The following is a 13274-nucleotide window of genomic DNA, read 5'->3' on the forward strand; positions in this document are numbered from 1 at the left end:
CTCCTAATTGATATAATGAAAACAATGCCTTGTTAATTTCATATTAGCAACTACCACCAGAGTGCCCAGCACAGTTTATAATAGGTTCTCAATGAATGTTTACAGAATAAATAAATGAATAAACTCCAAGCACCATCAACTTGCCATTTATCTTAGTGTTATAATTCATTTTCTTCTTACTAAATCCAGGAGTATGGAGCAAGAGGACAGCAGTGGAAGAAAGATGGCACAGAAAAGTTTTCATATGATTTCAGATAAACGTTTGTAAAGCTTTGTCTTTATGAGTATTTTCAGTATTTGCTGCACATTAGTGTCTCCTGGGAAAATTTTAAAAATACATATAGTTGGTTCTATAACCATACATTTTGATTTATTTGATTTGGATGGGACCCAGAAATAATGTTTTTTGTAACTCCTCAGTTGGTATAAACACAAGGTCAGGATAAATTGCTCTGCATCCTTTTCAATGCCTTTCCATTCCACCATGTCTTCCAAACTCTAACCTCCCATAAGTACAGAGTTCTTTGTTATATCTAAAGATTCTAGTGCAGAGCTTGGTTCACAGTGTTAAATATTTATTGTTGTGTATGTGCCTGTATACGTATGTGCATATGCATGCATGCTCATTTTCATACGTATGTTTTGTTCACATGAATAAACATGAAGGCCCTTTTTAATACAGCATCTTCGCTATGATCTCCTAAGAAGTAAGGGACTCAGGCCATGAAGCCAATAACAGGAAAAATAGGCTAGTATTTTACAGCAATGTAAACATATATTATAGTGGTTAGATATATACATTACAGCTGACTCTTCATACAAGAATAGAGGCAACCTCGGTTGGCAGAATCAAAGATCTGTTATCTTTGTTTTACTGACAAAGCATATACAGATCTAAAAGCCTATCAAAACCTGAACCATTAGGGTGACTGTTAGTTCTCATTGTGATAAGAGTAATGTATATCCAGAAAATACTAGATAAAATAATAAGTGGTCTGGTACTGTCTTTTACTTTTTGTTTACAATATTTTTAATATGATCTTTTATTTGATGGCATAAGAGAGATGAAAAATAGTTTAGATGGCTCAGTCAAGACTTGTGTTTGTGCTCACTTCGGCAGCACATACACTAAACCTGAAATGATACAGAGAAGATTATTATGGCCCCTGTGCAAGGAAGGCATGCAAATTTGTGAAGTGTTCTGTATTTCTCTAGGAGCTGGATTTTGAAAAAAAGCAATAAAATAGACTTCTAGTTAGCTAATAAAAAAGAGAGAAGATTCAAATAAACACAATCAGAAATGATAAGGGGATATTACCACTGACCCCACAGAAATACAAACAACTATCAGAGAATAGGAAAATATAAATTAATTATTAAATTAAAAAAGCAAAATAAATACCTCTAATGAGACAGAAGGGGAAACGTTAACCAAGATAAAAGTATAAATTAATGATATTTAGAAGGTATGAATACAGTAAAACTAATACAAATCAAGCATATGGTTATGTGAAAAAACTGATAACATAAACTACTTAATAAAGTAGGACACAAAAAGAGAAATTAAAAAGTAATATTGAGAGAAATCATTAAGTAGAAAATTCAAATAACTCAATTCTCAACTTTATGTACATAAATTTGAAAATTTAGAACAAATATCTTTTCTTTGAAAGGGATATTACATCCAAACAGACCAATTATAGAAGAAATTGAGAAAATTATAAAGTACTGTGCCTATTATCACTTCAAATGTAACCACCTACCAAATATTTATGGAATAGATACTTCTATTCTTCAAACTGTTATTCTTTTATTGTCTCCCTACTGGTAACCATTGTAAATTTGAAAAATATACTTAAACCTCTATTTATTGTCCTTTTCATATAGACAGTATTTGCTGATTTCTAACTTTATCTTTTAGTGACATTAGTAATCCTATTGTCTTTCACTCCTTTTCACCGTCAACTGCAAAATATTGGTTTTCTATAATTTTTAATCTTAATATGGGGACCATGTGCATTAATTTGTGGCCTTGTAGTCACAAATCTTCCAAATTTTAACAGGTTGAATATAAAAGGCAAAAACAATATATGATGTCCATACTATTGTGACTAGGTAAAGCCACATGATCGTATTTCCTTTCTAGCAGTTTGCCTTGACCCTCTACCCACTCCTAGCCCACTGTCACATATTGTATTGTCTTTCTTTTATTTTCTCATATTTTCTGCCTCTCTGTCAAGTTTTTCTGATGTCTCAACTTATTCTGATGTCTCAATATTATTAAACTGCTTAGGTCCCCTTTAAGGAAGAGCCTGCCTCTGCAGCTGGTAGTGCTATGACAAGCTACCTTTCTTCATCAAACAGCCTTTTCTGATTGCCTCCCATTGACCAAGGGCACACTCTTCAGGAGTGACCCTCATCTAATGTCTCATCCAGGGAGAGGTACAATGGCCCTTTCACTTTGGGCCTAATGCGGAGCGCCACAGACAGACCCTATCCACTCCAGAACTTCCTCTGGGTCAGCTTAAGGTATCCATGCTGCATCACAGTTCCACTTCTCTCTCTGCCTGATGCTACTTCCCCACACCCCTTTTTAAAAGGTGTTAATCTCTCCACAGTTCCTAACAAACATTCCACAATCTAATTTCCATCTCAGTGTCTGTTTCCTGGGAGAACCCACCCTGCAACAATGCTATTTTAGTCTAACCAGCTCATTGGTCAGTAACCTGGAAATACACCATTAAACATAATGCCTATACAGCCTGAAACCACTAGCACTAAAGAAAAATCTATCCAACTTGTAGTAAGCTGTCTTCCTTGGAAACAAGTCAGAGACAACCTAGAAATGCTTCTTTCAGTTTTTTTTTTTCTTTTTTCTTTCTTCTATTAGAGAGCTCTTGTCTCTTCACGGCAGCCATATCCAGCTGCAAACTGAGACAAACGGCCAAAAGGAGAATTTGGCTTAATATGAGACTGAGATGTAGTTCCCCCCTTTTTTCCTACCCCAATTCCTCTTTCCCCACTTCTTGCAACACCATATCTGACAAATTCTAGCCACAGACTATCAACCTGAGTTTTTCTTTTAATTTACTTTTCCTTATTTATATTTTCTTGTAAATGTAAGGGTCATACAAAGACGCTTCATCTCTGAGCAGAGAGACTGTCAGCTCTGGATTGTCAGTTTTCCACTTGCACTTTCTGTCTATTCATCATTTTATACAAACTGTTGGAACCACGTTCTATGGGATCACTAGTACTGATGACTCAGTTGTTCCTCAACATACTTACTGCTGTTTCTAAAACTACAGGTTTATCCATAATTTCCTGTGTATACAGCTTTCTAATTTTAAGAGGGAGATAAATAAAGTATGAAAGTGAAAGATACATTTTATAGAGAAATACAATACATAAATTTAAAAAGACGTATCAACTGAAGAATGATGAAATTCATAAATTGGGAAAGGAGAGCTTTACTTCTCATAAAGGTTGCAGCCTGCAGGTTATCCACTCTGAGAGGCCAGGAAGTGTAGCCTCCATCCAAAAGCCAGAAACACACATTTTGAGGGTCAGAAAAATATGACAGGGATTTGTGTTGAATGGATTGACCAAATATACATATTCAATAAACTATAGAAGGAGTCATGAATATTTATAAATGGAGTAAGCCATGTGCAGTTGAGTTTCATGTCTCTCCATGGGACCCATATTCTGAAAACGGGTTAGCATAATTTGAGGGTATAATTTTCAGCCCTGCGGTGTTAAAAGGTAAAGCAGGGGACATGAAAACCTTAATTGCACATGGGAGGTGGTGTCCAACTCCCATCCTGTCATTGCTGGGAAGTCAGCTTCTAAGCTTTCTCTGAGATCCCCTTCACCCAGACAGAATCCATTCAGTAGTTGGCAGGCTTAGGATTTAATTTTAATTTCTCATAAGTATACTTAATAAAGTAAAAGAACAGCAATCCATGTCAAATGGTGAACTCTCTCCTGAAATCTGCCCTCCTCCAGCCCGTTGATTGACTTGGTAGAATATACATCAACCAGAGTTGGCAGCTCTGTAGCCCTGTTGCAACATCTCATTTAGAGCTGGATCCACAATATCCTGGATCTCCTATCTTCTTTCTTGATTTATTCCCCCATTTGTAGAAAAGACTTCCTCAAGTGGCCTCTCTGCCCTTTTATTAGTGTTTTTTCTGTTATCTGTTTTTTCACTTGACTTTCTTTCACCAAGGTTTTATCTTATAGAAATCTGTTGAAGGTATTCATCTGCAGATAGGTGCTTTTCTATTCTCTTTGAACTTGCTAATATATGCTCCATAAAGCCCCTTTACTAATGCACTGTTTGAGGAGAAAGCTATGCACATGAATGCTTTCTGTCAGCTGGAACAAGAAGTATTCTAAAAAACCATAACCAGTTTCAGCTGAGAGTAAGACTAGGATTCTAGGAAGGAAGAGAAGCTTTCTTTTAACTGCAATTTTATTGAGTTGTTGGAAATGTTTACTGTGAAAGCATACTCCTTTGTTTTTTAGTAAAAGAAAACTAATTTGATAAATGAACAAATATTATACAAGCAACTACTACATTCCAGACACTGTTCAGGACAGTTTTTAAAGAGTACAAGAGACGGAGAAAAACCCAACACCTATTATGCAATTTGAAAAGAAAATTATCATTTCAACAGCACAGCAATTTCTGGATTTGTTACTATACCCTAGATCTGTGGAAGCCTACAGCTTTTTGGTCTGTTTTAAAAGTACAGTAAAAACAATCTTTACAGTGTCAGCAGCTGAAATTTCTTATCTTCATGTAATGTGGGCTTTGAAATATATTTCAATATTTGAAATATATTTGAGTATATTATCTTAGATAGATAATGCTTTAACAATTACACTAATTGTCAAGAAATCTACACTCAATTTTGGATAACTTGGTATGCTTCTATTCACTTTTCAAATATAATAATAAAATGTTAGAGCTGGAAGAGGTGGGGAAACAAACAAAGGCACTAATACTTTGTGAATGCTTACTATTTACCAAAAATCATGAACCTGGATTCTGAAACACCTACTTGAAATCTGAATATAAATATCTCGTCTCATAAGATGTGAATGAGGGCCAAGTGTGCCTAACTTATAGTCCATAATCGGTCAGGTGTATTAGTTCTCTCTGTATTTCCATTTTTTTGGCTTAATTTAAATGAGTCAGGTCATATTCCTATGAGTAGAAAACTCTATTTCAAGAGGACAACTATTTTTACAGGTTGCCAATAGAGTTGCTGATCAATACTTGTCTTTCAAAGGAGAACCTCAATCATATCAGAAAGGGAGTTGTCTTGGGGCCTGCAGAATCAGACACATGTTATAACTTAAAAAAAAAAATTAGCTGTGCCCTCAATCAGGGTGAAAACCAGTCTTGTACTTTTATAATCAGTTACACTGCAAATATGTCCCCTTGCATGTAAGAAAACAAAACAAAACAAAAACAAAAAACAATTGACTTTCCTTATGAACTTACCCTCTAGACCCTTCTGTAACTGCGAGAAAGAGGCAAATTACTAAATCCATTTCCAGTATTCAAAGCATTATTTATTATAAGCTTTGGTGAGATATATGCCATAAGGCATTAACTATTGTTTTTCTCTGTAATGCATAAAATCTTAAAAGTAACTAAATAAGGTTGCTGATTCAGGGGATCCTGCTGTTAATCTCTGAAACATACTTTCAACAATTGAGACCAATTGTCATCTCTAAGCTAAAGTTCAGCTTATTCATAATCTATTTCTTCATTCTATTAGTCAAGTTATATTTATTGAGGATGTGCAGTATGGCAGACACGGCGGTATATATTGCAGTAAAAAGACCCCAAACACCTCCCTGCTAAATAAAAACAAAAAATCCATCTGACAAAGGATTAATAATCAGAATATAAGGAGCTCAAACAACTCTAAAAAAAAAAAAAATCTAATAATCCTTGGCCATGGCTCACATCTGTAATTTAGCACTTTGGGAGGCCAACGTGAGTGAATCACCTGATGTCAGGAGTTCGAAACCAGCCTGGTAAACATTGCAAAACCCCATCTCTACTAAAAATACAAAAATTAGCTAGGCGTGGGGGTGTGCACCTGTAGTCTCAACTACTCAGGAGGCTAAGGCAGGAGAATCACTTGAACCTGGAATGCAGCAGTTGCATTGGGCCAAGACTGCATTGCTGCACTCCAGCTTGGGCAACAGAGTGAGACTCTGCCTCAAAACCACCACCACAACAAATAAAAACACCCTAATAATCCGGTTTAGAAAGGGGCAAAAGATCTGAATAGGCATTTCTCAAAAGAAGACGTACAAATGGCAAATGGGCATATGAAAAGGTGTTCAATATCACTGATCATCAGAGAAATGCAAATTAAAACTGCAATAAGATATTGTCTTACCCCAATCAAAATGACTTCTACCCAAAAGCAAGGCAATAACAAATCCTGTTGAGGATGTGGCAAAAAGGGAACCCTTGTACACTGTTGGTGGGAATATAAATTTAACAACCACTATGGAGAACAGTTGGAGGTTCCTCAAAAAACTAAAAATAGACCCACCATATGATCCAGCAATTCCACTACTAAGTATATATACCCAAAAGAAAGGAAATGGTTTATCGGAGAGATATCTGTACTCTCATGTTTATTGCAGCACTATTCATAATAGCCAAGATTTGGAAGCAGCTAAAGTGTCCATAAACAGGTGAATGGATAAAGAAAATGTGGCACATACAGACAATGAAATAGAATTCAGCTATAAATCAAAATGAGATTCTGTTTTTGTAGCAGCGTGGATGAAACTTGAGGTCATTATGTTAAGTGACATAATCCAGGCACAGAAAGATAAACTTTGCGTGTTCTAACTTATTTGTGGAGCTAAATATTAAAACAATTGAATTCACAGATATATAAAGTAGAAAGTTTGTGGGAAAGCAAAGTGGTGGTAGGAAGTGGGGACAATTAATGGGTACAAAAAATAGCATGAATAATACCTAGTATTTGATAACACAACAAGATGACTACAGTCAACAATAATTTATTGTACATTTGAAACTAAGTAACAGTATAATTAGATTGTTTGTAATACAATGAAATGATAAATTCTTGAGTGGATGGATATCCCACTTACCCTGATGTGATTATACATTGTACACATATTATATACGTATATGTGTAGTACATGAGATATACATATATGTTGTTGTTGGTAGTTTAATTTTATATATGTACGTGGTGGTGGTGGTGGTGGTTTAATTTTTGTGGCTACATATATATATTTATTTTTGTGAATATTTATTATGTGTATATATATATATATGTGTGTGTGTGTGTGTGTGTGTGTGTATTTGTATCCAAAAAAATTAAAACAAGCCACCGCCACCACCACCAACAAAAAACACTAAAATACAAACCCTACTCTCAATGTGCTTACCTTTTAGAGGGACAGAGAATAGGTGAAATAAATAAGTATAAAATAAGGTATGTTAGAATGCGTAAGTTCTATGGAAAATATTAAAGTACAAATTATTTATATTAGAATATTAAAGTAAAAAAATTACTTTTTTTATAGCTCTTTTGGCTAGAAATAACCTATTCATTAAATATTGGTTTTTTAAAAAGTGGTATATAATTAAAAGCATCTGAACAAGAGTAGTTTTATTAATCCATCTTTCCCAGGGACAAATTATTTCTAAAGAAAGCATGTGCGTAGCATGTAAACATTTCTAATATTATACTCTGGCAACTACTCTCAAGTTTCATATCCCATTTGTTTGTTTTTATCATTGGACTAGCTAGTGTACACAGTGAGATTTATACAAGTGTCCTGTAGATTAACTTGAATAGATGTCCAAGATCTCGTCCTATTTTTCTTTAAGCATTTCAGTAGAAAACATGTTTCTAGTTTTCAAGTGAATTGATGCAATGTCTGAATACTGATTAAATAATCCTGATTTCTTAGTGTGCTCTAGAGTGACTATAACATTTATCATCCAAAATGAGACACTTTGGTAGAGGACAAATGCTAAGCTGGACAGGTGTCAATCAGAACTGTCCTAGACAACCAGAATATAGGGGCCCCAGAGATAGATTTGACAAGAGTTTTGGTGGTAAGCAGACCAAGAATTGAATCATAGCCTTACCTCTTACTCCCTTTATGGACTTAAACATATTATACAGCCTGTTTTAGATCCATAATGTGGGGTTGTAAAACCTAACTCACTGTTGTTTACAAAGATTTACTCAGATGAAAAAAAATACATGTCCAGTACAGAGCCATTTTAAAAATGAGATCTAAGCAAAGATAGGGATGTAGAAGAAATATGTTCAATTATTGCAGAAGTTATTGAAAGGCGATTACTATAATACTTTCCTGGGTGAAGTTACTCTAAGGCCATAGCAGCATAGAACTATCATTACTCAGTGAGTATCAAAGTGACTAGCAGGGGTTCTGAGCATCCTATGGCATAAATAATAATGCAATCCTTTAACTAAGATCATACCAATTGAAGTGATGGAATCATCAAATATAATATCCACTATGCTTACTATTAGAACAGTAAACTTTATAATAGATAATTTCTAAGTTTTTAGGTATCAGATTGATTGATTTAAAATGATAAGTTTGATAACAAAAGCTTTTTTTGGAAGAAGAGATTTACATTCTTATCCTCTTCTTACAATTATAGTCCAGTGCTATGCCTACTTGTAGAAACACATTTGACACCAAATTGTCTTATACTTGAGATTCCAATGTGTAATCACAGGGGACTGAAATCCTTATGAGACATTTTAACCTTTTGGATTTAATAATATGTTCAATTTTTGTGTCAGAAAATGTGAGGATTCTGGCAAAAGATTCTAAGATCTTTACTATGCAAAGGCTTGATGAAATATTCTTATTTTCTCAGATTCAAGATATTCGGACTTTTTTTCCACTCTTTTAAATTATCCTAATCCAATTGACCTGCTCTTTTCTTTCCAAGGCTTTATCTACAGAATCTGACATCCTGTTCCTTCCCAACAATTGGCTTAATACATTACCTACTTTGCTCCAAATCTAATTCAATAATTATCTTTATTTCCTCATCCGTCTCTCAATAGTCTGTTTCTCTTAAATTTTTTTATATGACACATTTTATGAAATTGTCATCATTTTCAATTGTCACCTTAACTTTTGCCAATTTCCATAGTCTGTAATGTATACCAAATGTCATATTTATGTATCCTGTTGCTTATTTTTGATACTTTAAACTTTTCAAGATGAAATAAATTGAAATGCTGTATTTATCCTATGGGAAGCATTTACCTCTATCTCTAAATTTGACTGCTGCCAAAACCTGGGGGTTGAAGTAAATTTCTGTGTTTCAGCAAATTTCCCTATTTGTCTCCTAATTAGGATTGAATTTAGTCCATACGTATTTCATCTTCACTGTTTGAGCCTAGAAATAAGCAATCTAATATTGTGGTTCAATACATGTTATTAATCATATTATAAATATTAACTATATTAATGATATTAACTATATTAATAATAGTTATGGCATTTACGTCATGTTATCTGTGTTTCCAGGCATTGATCTAAGTAAATTTTAGAATTTTAAAGATTAACATGGTCTATAATCAGAAGGGCTTTACAAAAGTTTTGTTGACAGCATATGCAATCCTTATGTGAACCTAAAAAGAGTGAATATGATTAATTAATAAGCCTTTTATAAAAATAACACAAAGGCGGGAGGTCTTGAGAATAAGATATCACTGTGAGAGATTAATTCAACAAATATTTATTCGATGAATGAGCAACATGTGGTGTTATGCTTAAACGGATGATAGTTGAATAAGACTATCATATTCCACCCACAAGAACAAATTCCAAAGGATTTGGTGAGAAAATCTTCTCATACAGGTAGATGGAACTACTATGTATTTCCTGTATCATTTTTGAGAAGACATTACAGTATTATTAAAAACATATATATACAATACACATATATATTCATAATTCAAGTTAATATATGGAATATAAATTCAAATATATTAATAATTTTATAGAAATGCTAACACATCCTTTTTGTGAGTATAAAACATGAGAATTAAATATTTTCCTCTTTTGAAATTTATACATTTAAACACTTTAAAAAGAGGTATAATGATTTATTCCACATGTAGTAATGTGAATCTATTACAACGTTTCAGATTTTTCTTATGTTGATAGCTCACCATGTGCGAAAAATGTTAGCGTGGTCAGAGATAAGGAATCACAGAATCATTGGACAAGAGATTATCTTCAGGAAACACTGCCTTGCAGTAAAAAGCAACTGTCTGGCACCATCTATTGACTGCATTGCTTTTCTTTCTAATCAAACCACATGCAAATTAGTACTGAATGAATAAAACATAAACTTTTCTTCCGTATTTTTTGTTGATGATGGGGAGCCTAGGTCATGGATGCTGACAGCATTTGATGAATTAAGATATACTGGCAAATTTATGCAGCACCCTTGAAATCTGATGTTGTTTTCTAATTACTAATGAAAACTTGCTTTAATGTTTCTGCAGGAGTCTACCTCCACAGGTGATATGCTGTAATGTTTAATCAGAGACCAAAGTGATCTTTGCCAGAGTTAATTGGCTCTGTCGTGTGTGTGTGTGTGTGTGTGTGTGTGTGTGTGTGTGCACGTGCCCACATGTGCGCCCATGCTTTAACATTTAAACTCTGCTGGAGAGTCTGTAGCACAGTCTTCTGTGTTACTAACTTTAAACCTGGGCATTAAAAAGACAGCTATGCAAAGAGCACCCATTAGGTACTATTGTATAGGGAAATACTTTGACATAGACCATTCAGTGTAATCCTTCCTCAAATTCCAAATGAGGAAATTAGTTACAAAATGATTAAACACCTTGCACTAACTCAAATCTTCCAGGTTTTTCATTCCAAAGTCACTTTTTCAGTAAGCTTTCACAGCTGTCTTGCTTACAATTCTGAACATCTCTCCAGCACTTATCCTACTTTCCTGTTTAGTAATGGTCACTATAATATACTGTGCTTTTTACTTACATACCATGTTTCTTGTGTATCTCCCTCCATGGACTGTAAGCTTGATGACACCAGGACTTTTATCGGTTTTCTTCAGGGGAAAGGTGAGTGCCAGAGAAAATAAATTGAGTCCACAAAGACCTACCTTTCTCCCACACTAGAAGATTCTTTCCTGAACTTCAAAACTGCATATTCATTATAGGTGAACTTAATAAAAACTCTTTTTGAATTGTAACATCATATTGTACAAAGAACACAAGGTGTGAAGTCATGTGAACATATTTGAATACCACCTTCTCCAATTTCTATCCTCAGGCATGTTTATTCAGTCCTTACAAACACACCTCACCCACTTCTCTTCTTTTCCATATTTCCCTACCCATCAATAATCCACTCCAGCTCCCTTCACTTCTGTTCCTCAAACATGCCAGACATGCTTATACCTCAGGACCATCAGGCTGTTTCCTCTGCCTGAAATGCATCCCACGGCACAACTTTCTAATGTTTCTCAAGGCTTTGTTTAAAATAACTTTCTCATTAACATCTTCTTTGTTCACCTTTAGATCTTAAAGACCTATAGGCTTGAAGAACAAGGTTGGCTGTCTGAGCTTGAATCTCCTCATTGATCCTTCTCCCAAAAAACTATAAAACCAACAAGGAGAACAAACAAAACCACAGATGTTTCACATATCCAGGAGCACTAAGAAGTATTTCTACTGTCTGTGTGGAGGCAAAAGGAGAGGAATGTTAAGAATTTTAAAAGAGCAGGAGACTAGATGAATTAGATAAAACACAAAAGCATCGCCAAAGCAGGAAAGTTCAACATCAAACACCAAAATACTGAACACAGGTCAGGACTTGGTGGTTCATAGCACTGTGTTCAGTGAAAGTGAATGGCGCCAGAAGTAGCAACAGCAGGGAGTTATTGACAGAGGATGGAAGGGTGAAGTCAGATGGATAAATTTAGAAAGGAAAGAAACAAAGGAACAAAAGAGAATAAAACACTCCAGTCCTTCCACCCACCACATTGCCATTGAAACACCATTCATAAAATAAATTACAACAATTCGGGCTGAACTGAAAGAAGTGAGCAGTCTCAAACTATGAAGAGTACAGCCATAGAAAAAAATCAGACCACATCCACACACAACTATTTTGAAAATTATTAAAATCGAATTGATGCATTTCAGCTGAGAAAGTTATCCCCATAAAACCAACTAAAGACCTGAAGGGACCTATAACATAATATACCAAACTCAACTAAATATCCTCAAATGAGCATTTGGAAATTTTTTTAAAAATATGCTGAATTAGAAAGATAAACACTGAAAGCAGCAAAGGACAAAAACAAGAAGAAATAAAATAAGAATCTATTGAACCCAAGAAAGAAATAAAAAAATTAAATTCCAGAAATGAAAAGTAAGTTACAAGTTACAAAATGACTAAAAAATATGAATTCAAATGCAAATTTTATAAAGGGTATTGAATAAAGAGAAAAACCACCAGAGTAATATAAATGAATTTTTTATTAAAAAAGAAAAAGAAAAAGGGTCAGAGAGAAGGTGCTTGAAATGGAAGTTAAGTAAAGGAAGTCCAAGATTTGCATATCTGGAACCTTTCACTAAGAAAACCAAAACTGTGAAAGAGAGCTAACATTTAAAACTACAAGCCAAGGAAACTTTTCAGAAAACAAAAAAAGACCTGAATCTGCATCTTGAAAGGGTGTGTTAAGAAAAATTGAGCTGGTATGAGCAATTCCAAGCCATACTCAAAGACTGGATAAAGACAATGTGGCACATATACATCACGGTATACCATGCAGCCATTAAAAAGGATGAGTTAATGCCCTTTGCAGGCACGTGAATGAAGCTGGAAACCATTATTCTCAGCAAACTAACACAAGAAAAGAAAACCAAATGCCGCATGTTGTCACTCATAAGTGGAAGTTGAACAAAGAAAACACATGGACACAGGGAGGGGAATATCACACACTGGGGCCTGTCTGAGGGTGAGGGGTGGGGAAAGGATAGCCTTAGGAGTAATACTTAACACAAATGGCAAGTTGATGGGTACAGCAAAACACAAGGGCACATGTATACCTATGTAACAAACCTGCACGTTCTGCACATTAAAGAAAGAAATTCTGACATCAGCTAAGTCCTTGAAGTGTGAAAGCAATAGCAAAAAGGGTTTTGAATATGCAAAACACA

The 13274-nt window shown here is 34.6% G+C and overlaps 1 protein-coding gene and 1 non-coding gene across 7 annotated transcripts in view; one reads left to right on the plus strand and one right to left on the minus strand.

The window, feature by feature from the left end:
* The window catches only part of RALYL (RALY RNA binding protein like), a 718971-nt gene that overhangs the window by 266805 nt on the left and 438892 nt on the right, over positions 1-13274 (minus strand). The gene's annotated exons all lie outside the window — the stretch shown is intronic.
* Positions 1105-1211, plus strand: LOC119470108. Its single transcript, XR_005198984.1, has one exon. It is a non-coding gene; the product is annotated as a U6 spliceosomal RNA (small nuclear RNA).

This window comes from Cebus imitator, unplaced genomic scaffold (assembly GCF_001604975.1).
Source record: "Cebus imitator isolate Cc_AM_T3 unplaced genomic scaffold, Cebus_imitator-1.0 Scaffold22, whole genome shotgun sequence".
NCBI lineage: Eukaryota > Metazoa > Chordata > Mammalia > Primates > Cebidae > Cebus > Cebus imitator.